Raw genomic sequence first — 11466 nt, 5'->3', positions numbered from 1 at the left:
CGCAGGTGGGGGAGGGGTCCTCTAGCAGCTGAAAGGACCCGCGTAGCTCAGGACCCGCGTGGGCGACCCGCCCGGGCTCTCTCCCCCCGGTCCCGGCCGGTCACCCTCGCCCCAGCTGCCCACGCGGGCCCCACCTCCGGCTCCGGCCAGTGGCGGCGACTTGGGCGCTGCGTGTGGGGTCTGTTGTAGCAACCCCGGGAGACCGCGGGGCGCCCAGGGCAGCCTCCGCCCGCCGCCCCGCCCCGGGCTGCGTGGCTCACGCACTCCCTCCTCCCGGTGAAACCCAGCGGACGAGAAAGTCCCCTGATTTCGTGAAGCTGGGATCATTCTGCTTGATTATCCCTAATGCAGCCGGCTTTCACCTGAGGATATTTCTATAGAATTCGGAAGTACACAGGCCGAATGCACATCAAAACGTTTGCAGAGCAAATAAAACTTTCTACCTTGGTAATACGCCCACATCTGCTCCCCAGGCCATCCAGAGGAGTGCAAAACTATGTCTCCCCCGACTGCCCTCCTAGCCAAGAAGAAAAGTTTGGGGGCGAGGGAGTGGGGAATAGCGAGTATTCAGAGCCAACTGCTCAGATGAGCCCCAAGGGAAAAAGCCACTTGGAGACGCCTAGGAACCCTATTACTAGGACTGAGTCACTGGCTTTGCCAAAGCCCGAAGGGGCCTGGCCGGAGCTTTGGGGCCCAGCTCTGAGCTGGCCATGCTCCGTTTCTTTCTCCCCAGTGCATGTGCCACCCACTGGCTGTCAATTATCTCAAGACTAATAGTTCTCAAGTAATTCTGCCCGCTAGGAGCTGTGAGTCTCTAAGTAAGCTTCTGAGGCCTCTGCATCCTGGGTTTTCTAATATTCTGGGGAAAGAGGGTATTTCCTGCCACCAGGATTTACAGTGGGAAGAGGTCGAGTGGAGTCTGGAGACCAACGCCAGCGTCCAGGCCACCTCTGAAACGCTGGAGCCTAACGTTGGCACATCCCAACTTGTGTGCCCTGCCCCCGCGAGGAGATTTTATATATTTTTTAAGTCAATCTTATAGGACATGCCTGAGAGATTTGCATGGGCCGGTGACTTCAACATACCAAAGGCAAAGTTAAATATTTGCTCTAGATAGTTTTTTTTTCCCCTGCTTGCATAATTGTCCCACATTTCAAAGAAGTCTTTAAAAGCACTTAGGTTAAAAAAAATTGTGTTTGGGGCCTGAATATTTCAGGACACACATGGAGTAAATATTGTAACTCCTGAGGGCAGCAGCCATGTGCAAACTTCTTTCTTTCCTCTGCTTCCTTAAGCATGAGACTTGATAAAATATTTGTCGAATGAATAAAGGTGGCATTCAATCAAATCCTAAAACAGGAAGGAGAAGCCCTGGCAGGATCCTGCAGGCATAATTTCCTTGACATGGAAGCTGGGGAGGTCCTGGGAGGAGTGGTGAGCGGAACATTCTGGGGTCTTCTGGGTTTGCCAGTGGTAAATCCAAGGTGTGCGTTGCAGGGATAGGGGTTGGGAATCTAACTTCCGGTGGTTACCCTCACCCCTGTCTGCCACCTCCAGAAAGCATGTAAGTTAAAAATATCTTTTGGGGGACCAGCAGGTGGTGTGGCGGTTAAGGTGCTGTACACTCCCAGGTAGCCGACCACAGTTCGAGTCCTGGACCTGGTGACTTGCTGTCTCTATTTCTCTCTCTCTTTCTGTGTCTCTCCCTGGTCAAATTAAAATGAATGAATAAATAAATAAAATTAAATAATTCTTTTTTAAAAATGATGTGTTTTCCTCTCCAAGCCCAGCTAGAAGAAATGTCTCCAAGAAGTTACCTTCCTCTAACCAGAATCCCACCCCCCCACTCCTTCCCAGAATTCCAGAACCACCGCTGCTAACAGCAAAGGAGGTGGCTGATTGGAATTCAGCTGTGAACACATGTCTGCTGTCCCCACGGAAGGCTCACGTGCCAATGGCATTCTGCTGTCTCCAAGAAATACTTCCCAAGGGACCCAGACCCTGCCTGTCCACCCAAGCGGTTACCCATTGGACCACCCCTCCAGTCCCTCTGGTTTGTTAACAAGAGCACTCTGTCAGGGCCCCCATCCTTTGGCATTTTAAGGACAGTATCCTGCTTCCGTCCTGGTTTCTTTGTGTCCCTTCAGAGATATCCAGTTCAGCCTTGTGCTCAGATTAAGTAGCATCCGCGGAGTCTTTAAAAACCTCTGGTGAAAAAGGTTGAGGATCAGAAAACACTGCAGCGGCCCCTTTCCTCACTCCTCAATATCCAGGGAGGGGAGCATTTCGGGTTGGGAGTAGCAGGATCCTCTCTCCCCCTCCCTCCTCCCTCCTCCCTCCTCAGCAGTCGGCCTGTCTCAGCTGCTAGTGGGGGCCCCATTTGAAGCAGGACCTCTCTCGGTATTGTCATTTCTGGTGGAGCCGCCCCGCCCCGTGCACATCACTGAGCACCCTGTTTTAGTTTCAGTTGAGGGAAAGGAGAAACCATTCTTTTTGCTTCTTAGTTTTAGAATTCCCCTGGTTGGTTTTTTTTTTTTTTTTTTCCCTGTTAACTGCCTTCCCTAGATTTCCCCAACATGTCTGAGGATGTGGAAGAAGAGATCAGAAGAGCTCACAGAGAGAACATGTTTTTTATCTGATAGTTTTTTTTTTTTCTAGGAAAGCCTTGAAACATGGAACCGTCAGCCACCACAGTTCTGGATTGCTCAGCGCGCCCTCCTGAGCACCCTAGGACTTCCCGGAAAGAGTAACTGTTTTACAGAGAACTAGAAACTGGGACACTGGACTGTTAAGGGACGAAACACATAACCACCTTTTCTGTCCTGGGAAAAACATTATAAATATTTTGTGGCTTAGATTAACCCAGATGCTCATTGCGTTCGGCAGCAGTCCTGTCCCTCTCCATGGGGGAGCGTGTGGCTTTGGAGCGGTGTAGAGGCCAGCACACAGACAAGGGTTCTTAGGCTGTCCAAGTGGGAATGCCCTAACCCAGTCCTTCATCTTACAAGTGGGAAGCCAAGACCCAGTGTTTCGGGATGGTTTCTGTGATGTCCAGGTTTTTGGTATTTCGGACAAAGAATTGGACGCAACATGCCAATAGTGAAAGCAGAAGGGTATTTTATTAAGGCAAAAGTACACTCCCAAGAGGTAGGAGTGACCCCACAGTTACGGTCTGTGAGGTTTATCATTTCTTAATGGAGGTCGTGTCATTTCATCCTTGGTTGGGCCCACCGATTGTTTTCCCCTCACTGACTGGCAAATGTGGCTAGGCCCACTGGTTTATCTCATTGGCTGTATCAAATGTGGCTTCATCAGCTAGATAGCCCCCACTGGAAGGAAATCTGCCCACATCTCTTCAGGTGGGGAGTTTTCTGCCCTGATCGTTTTTGGTTTTGTTTCTGTTTTTTTATCTAGCCACATAGGCAGATTCTCCAGCCCCTTTACCTGCTTATATTTTCTAGCTTTCTTCCTGCTTCTCCAAAGAGGGAATAAGGCCTGCCCAAGGACATGAAACTAAAGCCATGTAAGGGCAGACCTGCACAGGTGAAGCCAGGTAAAGGCAAATGTGCACAGGTGAAGCCAGGGGAGGGCAGGCATGCACAGGTGAAGCCAGAGAAGGGCGGGCATGCACAGGTGAAGCCAGGGAAGGGCGGGCATGCACAGGTGAAACCAGGGAAGGGCGGGCATGCACAGGTGAAGCCAGGTGTGTACAGGTGCTCCAGCCAGGAAGTCTGCCCCATTCTCTTCTCCCTGCCAGATTCTCCTATGTTCTTGCAATTTTTTCTACTTGTTTTCCACTACAGCAAAAGGTCCATTTCCGTTCTGTTTCCTCCGCACATCAAAACTATTGGAAAATTCACTTGTTTCTCCATAATTTCTAGGTCAGTCACATAAACCTATAAAATTCTCAGATTTTACAAATCCACCAACTCCTCCGCAGATCACTTCCCATGTGTCACATGACTTTTATTACTCACCATTAATTCTCCATGAGTTTATTTTTCATGGATTTGTTTTGAAAAGCCTCCTAGGATTTTGTCTGAAGATAAAGCTCAGGGACTGCTAACCTAGAGATCAGAAGAAAGGTTTGCTTCTCCTGGGATCTGACATGGTAAGAGAGGCTGTCTAAAGCCTTCCTACCAGACTGGAGCAGAAGGGTGTGGGGAGCAGCAGGCAGGAGAGTCCGGGTGTACAGAGAGGCTACTGGGCCTCCGGTCAGGCTGCAAGCCCTTTCCCAGGCCCACCTTCAGTGCAGTAGAGTCATTCTGCCTTCTCTTGGCCTTCTTCCAGGCCTCCTATGGTGGTGAGGATGCAGTCTGAAGAATGGAGAGTTAGTTCCCCCAGGGGCGTGTCTCAATCACCATGGAAGCAGCTAGAAGTGAGGAGGCGGAGATGCCCAGCCTCAACCCCTGGGTGAACAGTCCTGCCGAGGGGCATTCTTGAGCACCTACGAAGTGCCTCTGGAGCCTTCATGGCGGAGACCCAGACAAAACTCCTATTTGGAGGGATCTCCTCCTATGTGTCTGTCTTACCCTGTTATTCACTCCTGCTTACTGGTTTCACCTCCAACCACAGCAGCCAGCATCTAAGTCCTCATTTCAGGAAGCACTTTTAAAGAAGTCCAAAATAAAATTTAAAAATTGGGACCAGCAGTTGGCATAATGGCTATGTCGCTGGACTCCTATGTAGTTGACAACACTTCTAGTCCCAGACCTGGTGGCTTAAACTCATGCCAGTCACGTGTGCATGCACGCTCAAGATCCTGAGAGGAGAATGGAGGAGAAGGGACTGCGACATGGCCATCCCCCCTGGGGAGTGAGTTCTCGCTTTCGCTTTCTGTCTCTCTTCTCTCTCCGTCTCTCTGGCAAGTGTACACGCCGTAGAGCAAAAAAAAAAAAAAAAAAAAACCTCTCCAAAAACTAACTAAATAGATAGATAGCTGAAGACACCCAGCAGACGATGTGAACGGAAGTACAGTGGAGGTGCATTAAGGAGAGGGTTAGGCTGATGCAAAACCATGTCAGCAACATGATGCCACTCCTGGAAAATGAAACGCATCGCAAGATCCCATTTTAGCTAGCTCTCGGGGTTCTCTGGGCAAGCAAACTAATAAGCAAAACTCTTAAACTTATCAACAGAGAATGCAAGAGGGCTTTATGGAAATACCACAGCACAACTCAGTGACATCTATCCCACTAATACCAGAAGGAGTCAATATTAGAAAATCTCTTAAGATGCAGACAGGGACTTCCAAAAGTTTGTGGAAAATGGATTTAAAAGATAAAAATATAAACTTTATTTCTCAACATAAGCACCATCACATTCAAGACACTTTTGTAAATGAGGATACTAGGCATTTAGTGCATCCCTAAAGAACAGAGAGTCCTGGGATTTAACCATGTCAATGCAGTCTTTCTTACATTAGTAACTGGAGAAAAATGGGCGCCCTTTAGCGATGTTTTAAGATTGGGAAACTAAGGACCAGTGGGTGGAATGTGGTTAAGGTGCTGGACACTCCCCCATGGCTGACCACGGTTCAAAGCCTGGTGGCTTGCTTTCTCACTTTCCCTCTCTCTCTTTCTCTCTGTCTCTCTCTGGTCAAATTTAAGTAAATGAATAAATAAACTTTTTTAAAAAAGATTGGGAAACCAAAAGAAGCCAGAAGGAGCCACCTCAGGACTATAAAGTAGATACCTAATGATTTCCTATAGAAACTCACAAAATGGCTCCTGTTCCATGAGGGGAGGGAGCAGGAGCTTTGTTGTGGTTGAGGACTCTCTGTTGAAGTTTTTTCCCAGGTTTTTTCCGCTAAAGCTTTAGGTAACTTTCTCAAAACATTTTCATAATAAGCGGATACTATCATTCTTTATCTCTTTCTCTTTCAATGTTTTGCCAGAAGGCTCATGAACTCACCTGAGAGAGATAGCGAGAAAGCACCCTCTGTGAGGAATGGCCATACCATTATCCCTTCTCCTCCATCTCTCCCTCCTTAAAGGATTTTGGGCACTCTGTACACACATGCACCTGGCATGCTTTTCAAACCACTGTATCCGAGACTGTAACCACGCCCCCAGCCATGAGTAGGATCCGGTCTTCCTTATCACCACGCCACAGATTGGGCCGTTATCATTCTTGGGTTTTGTTTTGTTTTTCTTTCCTCCCATAGGAGAAAATTATTTTAGGACAATTTTTACATACTTTTAAATAGAATACATGTTGCAATTATTCGAATTACATTAATATTTTCCTATAGGCAACTACAATTGGAAAGCTAGTTAATAAAATGAAAAACACTTCGTTTCAGTCAATCCTCACAAGTGTTATTTAGTAAGTAGTTTATTGTGTCATTTCTGCAAAATGCTTTGTAGAAGATTTTCTTTAAGATAAGTATCTGAATCAAAAACATCATCAAGATCTTCATTAGTATACAATCCCAAACTAAAATTTTAAAAAATTTATGAAAGGAGACTTTGAAAAGAGCTTATTCTTCTACTTGACCCTGATTGGTTGTTCTAAACATTGTTCCTAAAAGAAGACTGGATGAAATAGAAGGCTCAGAGGACAAAATCCTCAAAATATACAAAACAGAATGTCTTAGAATTCCACTGAACAAAGCTTATGTTTGATGAACTAGCTGTTTGAATTAAAATTTCATATCTTATAGACAGATTTTTTTTCCTACAACAAACATGCATGTCCTTATTATTCATTAGGGAACAAAGCAAACATTAAATTTTTTTTAAAGAGGTTTTTGCCTTAGGACGCGTGTGTTTACCGGAGAGAGACAGAGACAGAGACAGAGACAGTGAGAAGGAAAATGAGAACTCACTCCCTAGGGGTGGGGTGGGAGTGGGGAATGACCATGCCATAATCCCTTCTCCATTCTCCCCTCAGGACCTTGGGCACACATGTATACACACCCAGCGTGAGTTTCAAGTTGTGGGGTCCGAGACTTGAACTGCGGTCAACTACGTGAGAGTCCAACAACATAACCATTATGCCATCTGCTGGCCCCCAAACATTAGATTTTAACTGTTGATGTGGTCATTCTTGGGTCCTCTAGACAGTCAACAGCAAATACACTGAGCATCCTGAGAAACTCTCACCACCATCTTTGCTCTTAAATAGTCTGCTTTCACCTTAACAGGGCCACTTCCACCTCTTCCCAGCCAAGAGGGGCTTCGGTTGTGATTTGTCTTCAAGACCACACTGATGAAGCTATGTATCATCTCCTGTTCCAGTTCTCCAAAGAAATGCTTCAGAGGCTTAATCCCACTGGTTTAAAATTTCCATGAGACATTCTGCTCTTGTTTGAAGCTAACCTGGGCGCTATCATTTTGGCACCCAAGGAGCAGAAAGTTTGCTCAGCTTTAATCTTTCAGTCAGATTTCTGCAAGCTGAATTAAGTGATGTTGATTTGATGTGTAAGCTGAACTAACCAACATTGGTCTCTATGGTGTTGGTTATTGTTTCGGCTGTTAATCATTGTTCTCCAATTAGGGCACAAACAAGCTTAATTTTGTTCCCTTCACAAATGGACACGAATGGCCTGCATCATTTTCAACATCATCTAGTCTCTTCTTAAAATGATTAGTCATTCGTAAACTGATTTCTTTGGGGCACTGTCCCCATAAACTTTTCATAAAGCATCAATGATTTCACCATTCTTCCATTCAAGCGTCACCTTAAGTTTGATATTTATTCTTGCTTCAGTTTTAGCAGAATTCATGTTGTTCTGATAGGGTCACTTTTCAAACTGACGTCTTATCCTTCTTATTGCTTCAAACTATATCCTATTTAGACATGTTACAAGTTAGTTTATTTTGGTACAAAAAGAAAAAAATTGAAATGCATGTGTGATTTTTTTTTAATACTATGCATTTTTCCATGAACTTTTTAAAGCCACTGTGTATGTGTGTTCAAATCAAATTTTGTGATAAAGAAAGGGATTATTCAAGAATATTTTAATACTGTTCAGCTTTATATGGCAAGTACTGTTCAGTATTTTAATATGGGGGAGCCAGCATGAGGCTTGGAGATTAAGGTGGTTGGATCCCACATGACCAGCTGTATGGTTCATAATAAAAAAAAGATTAGGGGCCACAGGTGTCATGATGGTTAAGGGTGTTGGACTCCCACATGGCTGACTGTGGTTTGAGTTCTGGACCTGGTGGCTTGCTTTCTCTCTATCTCTCTTACTCCCACTCTCACTCTGTTCCTCTCTGGTCAAATTAAAATAAGTAGATAGGGACCAGCAGTTGGCGTAATGGCTTATGTCGTTGGACTCCCATGTAGTCGACCGCGGTTCACATCCCAGACCCGGTGGCTTAAAACTCACGCCAGGCACATGTGTATGCGTGCCCAAGATCCTGAGAGGAGAATGGAGGAGAAGGGATTGCGGCATGGCCATCCCCCCTGGGGGGTGATTTCTCGCTTTCTGTCTCTCTGTCTCTCTCTCTCTGTCTGGTGAGCGCATGTGCCCTATAGCAAAAACCTCTCCAAAAAAAAAATTAAATTTAATTTAAAAAAATAAATAAAAATTAAATAAGTAGATAAACAAAGTTAAATAAAATAATTCTTTAAAAAAATTAAAAAATATGTATAGTCATCAGGAGGATCATGATGATGCACTTTTTCATAGAAAAAATACGTCATGGCTTTCTCAACAACAAATATGCCCCATAGTCTAGCAGTTAAAGGAGCCAGAGCCCACATGGATGACCACAGTGTGAATCCTGGCCCTGTGATTGGGTACATGCACATGTGCACCCAAAATCTTGACAGAATGTAAATGAAGGAAAAGGGATTATGGCATGTCATGTTCTTTTGAGGGGTATTTTCTCCCTTTCTCTCTTTGGTGAGCACTTCTAGAAGTTAAAAAATATGGCCCACCAGGTTCCATGGAGATTGAGACAGCTGGATCCCAGGTGGCCAACTCCACGGTTAGAGTCCTGGACCCGGTAGCTTCAAACTACACCAGACACATGTGCATGTGTGCCCAAAATCCTAAGAGGAGAATGTAGAAGGAATTACAGAGTGGCCATCCTCCTGGTGGGTGATTTGTCGCTTTCTGTCTCTCTGTCTCTCTCTGTCTCTCTGGTGAGCACACCTGCTCTACAGCTAACATCTCTCAAAAAGTTTTTTAAATGAAAAACAAAAAAAGAACAGTGATGGTCAAGTCAGACTTCCTATTTTCAAATCCCAGCACCACCACATACTAACTGGTTGAGCACAGTTCCCACCCTGTTGCTCAGTGTCCACAGCTGTGGAGTAGGAGCGGAAGCAGCACGGCGTCGCAGAGGGCTGAACGAGCAGCCTGTGTAGCCTACCCGGAACCTTGCTTCACTTCTCTCTGCCTACATATGCTCCACCAGCCGCATTCTTGGAAAGGGAGAGAGAGCACCATAAACATGCACCTCTCCCCTTAAAAGATGCAGACCTACATAAAATCGCAGCAAGAATCTGTTTGACTTAGCATGTAGTTTATATGAAGGAATTAACATGAAGAAGTAGTAAGTGCATTTATATCTAGAATATATAAAAGAATAAATTTGTTTTTTTTTTTTTATTTTTTATTTTTTTTTAGAGAAAGATTAGGGCACGTGCATTTGCCAGAAGGACAGAGAGAAACGGAGAGACAGAAAGTGAGAACTCACCTCCCAGAGGGGATGGCCATGCCATAGTCTCTTCTTCTCCATTCTCCTCTTGGGATCTTGGGCATGCAAACACACGCGCCCAGTGTGCACGTTAAGCCACCGGGTCCAGGACTTGAACCACGGTCGAATACATGGGTGTCCAGTGATATAACCATTACACCACCTGCTGGTCCCAAGAATAAGTTTTTAAAATTCAGGCAAATTGGTAAAAGAATGGGCAAAAAACCTGATCAAGTACCTTAAAAAGAGGCTATCAAAATGGCCGGTAAGCATATGAAAGGTACCGGTTTTTTGTTTGTTTGTTTTGTTTTGTTTTGTTTGTTTGTTTGTTTAAATAAGTTTACTTTAGGGTCCATGTGCTCTCCAGAGAGAGCCAGGCAGAGAGAGGGAAAGTGAGAATTCACCCTCGCCCCAGGGGGGACTCCATGCCACAATCCCTTCTCCTCCGTTCTCCTTTCAGGATTTTGGGCAAACAGGCCCACATGCCCGGCGTGATCTTCCAGCCTCCAGCTCCAGGACTCAAACCACATGTCAGCCACAAGGGATCTAGTGTTTTAACCTCCATGCCACCTACTACCTCCCCCATTTTAAAAATACATTAATTTTTTTTTTAAATGTCAGAGTCTGCATGCACTCACCAGAGACAGACATGGAAAGAGAGAGGGAGAAAGCATCTCCCAGTGGGGCGTGGTCATCCCACATGCCCTTTCCTCCATTTCTCCATCTCGCTGGGATTTCAGGCATGCACACACACATGCCCAGCGTGTTTCAAGCCTCTGGGGCCAGGATTTGAACAATAGTTGGCTATGTGGGATAGGGTTTCCTTAACCACCAGGCTATGATGCCAGCCCCAAAAGTACCCAGTTTTATTAGTCAACGGAAGCATGTAGTGTAAACCTACAATGAGACACCTCTCTCATTTGAATGGCTAAATACAAAGTCAGACCGTATGGCACGCTAGCAACCACCCAGGCCCTTGGCTCACTCATGCACAGCTGGAGGGGACGCACATTAACATGAACACTTTGGGAAATTGTAGGAGTCCCATGAGGGTGGGACTTGTTCAATGCCTGACTATTACTCATCATTTATACAGAAGATAAAAGATGATCTATGCACCCATGCTGGGTGCTTCCGACGGTCTCTGGTCTTCCCCCTCTAATGTCTAGATTTTAACTGTCTCTTGCTCTTCCTGTCTGCAGCATTTGCACAGAATCTAGCACTGGATACAAGCTAGATATAGCAAAATGAAGGAGGCGGGAAAAAGGAAGGAAGGAAGGAAGGAAAGAAAGAAGGAAGAGAAAGAGGGGTGGGGGAAGGCTTAGAAAAAAATTTAGTCTATTGTAAATGAGCTTTTTAGAAATGTATTAATTTATTATTTTTAATTTTTAAAATTTTTTTAGAGGTTTTTGTTATAGGGCACGTGTGCTCGCCAGACAGACAGAGAGAGACAGAGAGACAGAAAGCGAGAAATCACTCCCCAGGGAGGATGGTCACGCCACAATCCCTTCTCCATTCTCCTCTCGGGATCTTGGACACGCATGCACACACACCCGGCATGAGCTTAAGCCACCGGGTCCGGGACACGAACTGCGGTTGACTACGTGGGAGTCCAGGGACATAGCCATTATGTTAACTGCTAGTCCCAGAAATGTATTAATTTTAAAAAAGGTTTATTCGATAAATCAAGTTATAATACAGGTCTAGGAATTTATTTATTTATTTTTTAGAGAGATTTTTCGCTAAAGGGCATGTGCGCTTGCCAGAGAGAGACATAGAGACAGAAAGCAAGAAATCACCCCCCAGGGGG

This window comes from Tupaia chinensis, unplaced genomic scaffold (assembly GCF_000334495.1).
Source record: "Tupaia chinensis unplaced genomic scaffold, TupChi_1.0 Scaffold000047_1, whole genome shotgun sequence".
Lineage (NCBI taxonomy): Eukaryota > Metazoa > Chordata > Mammalia > Scandentia > Tupaiidae > Tupaia > Tupaia belangeri.
The sequence above is the reverse complement of the archived record's forward strand: the minus strand, read 5'-3'. Positions refer to the sequence as shown.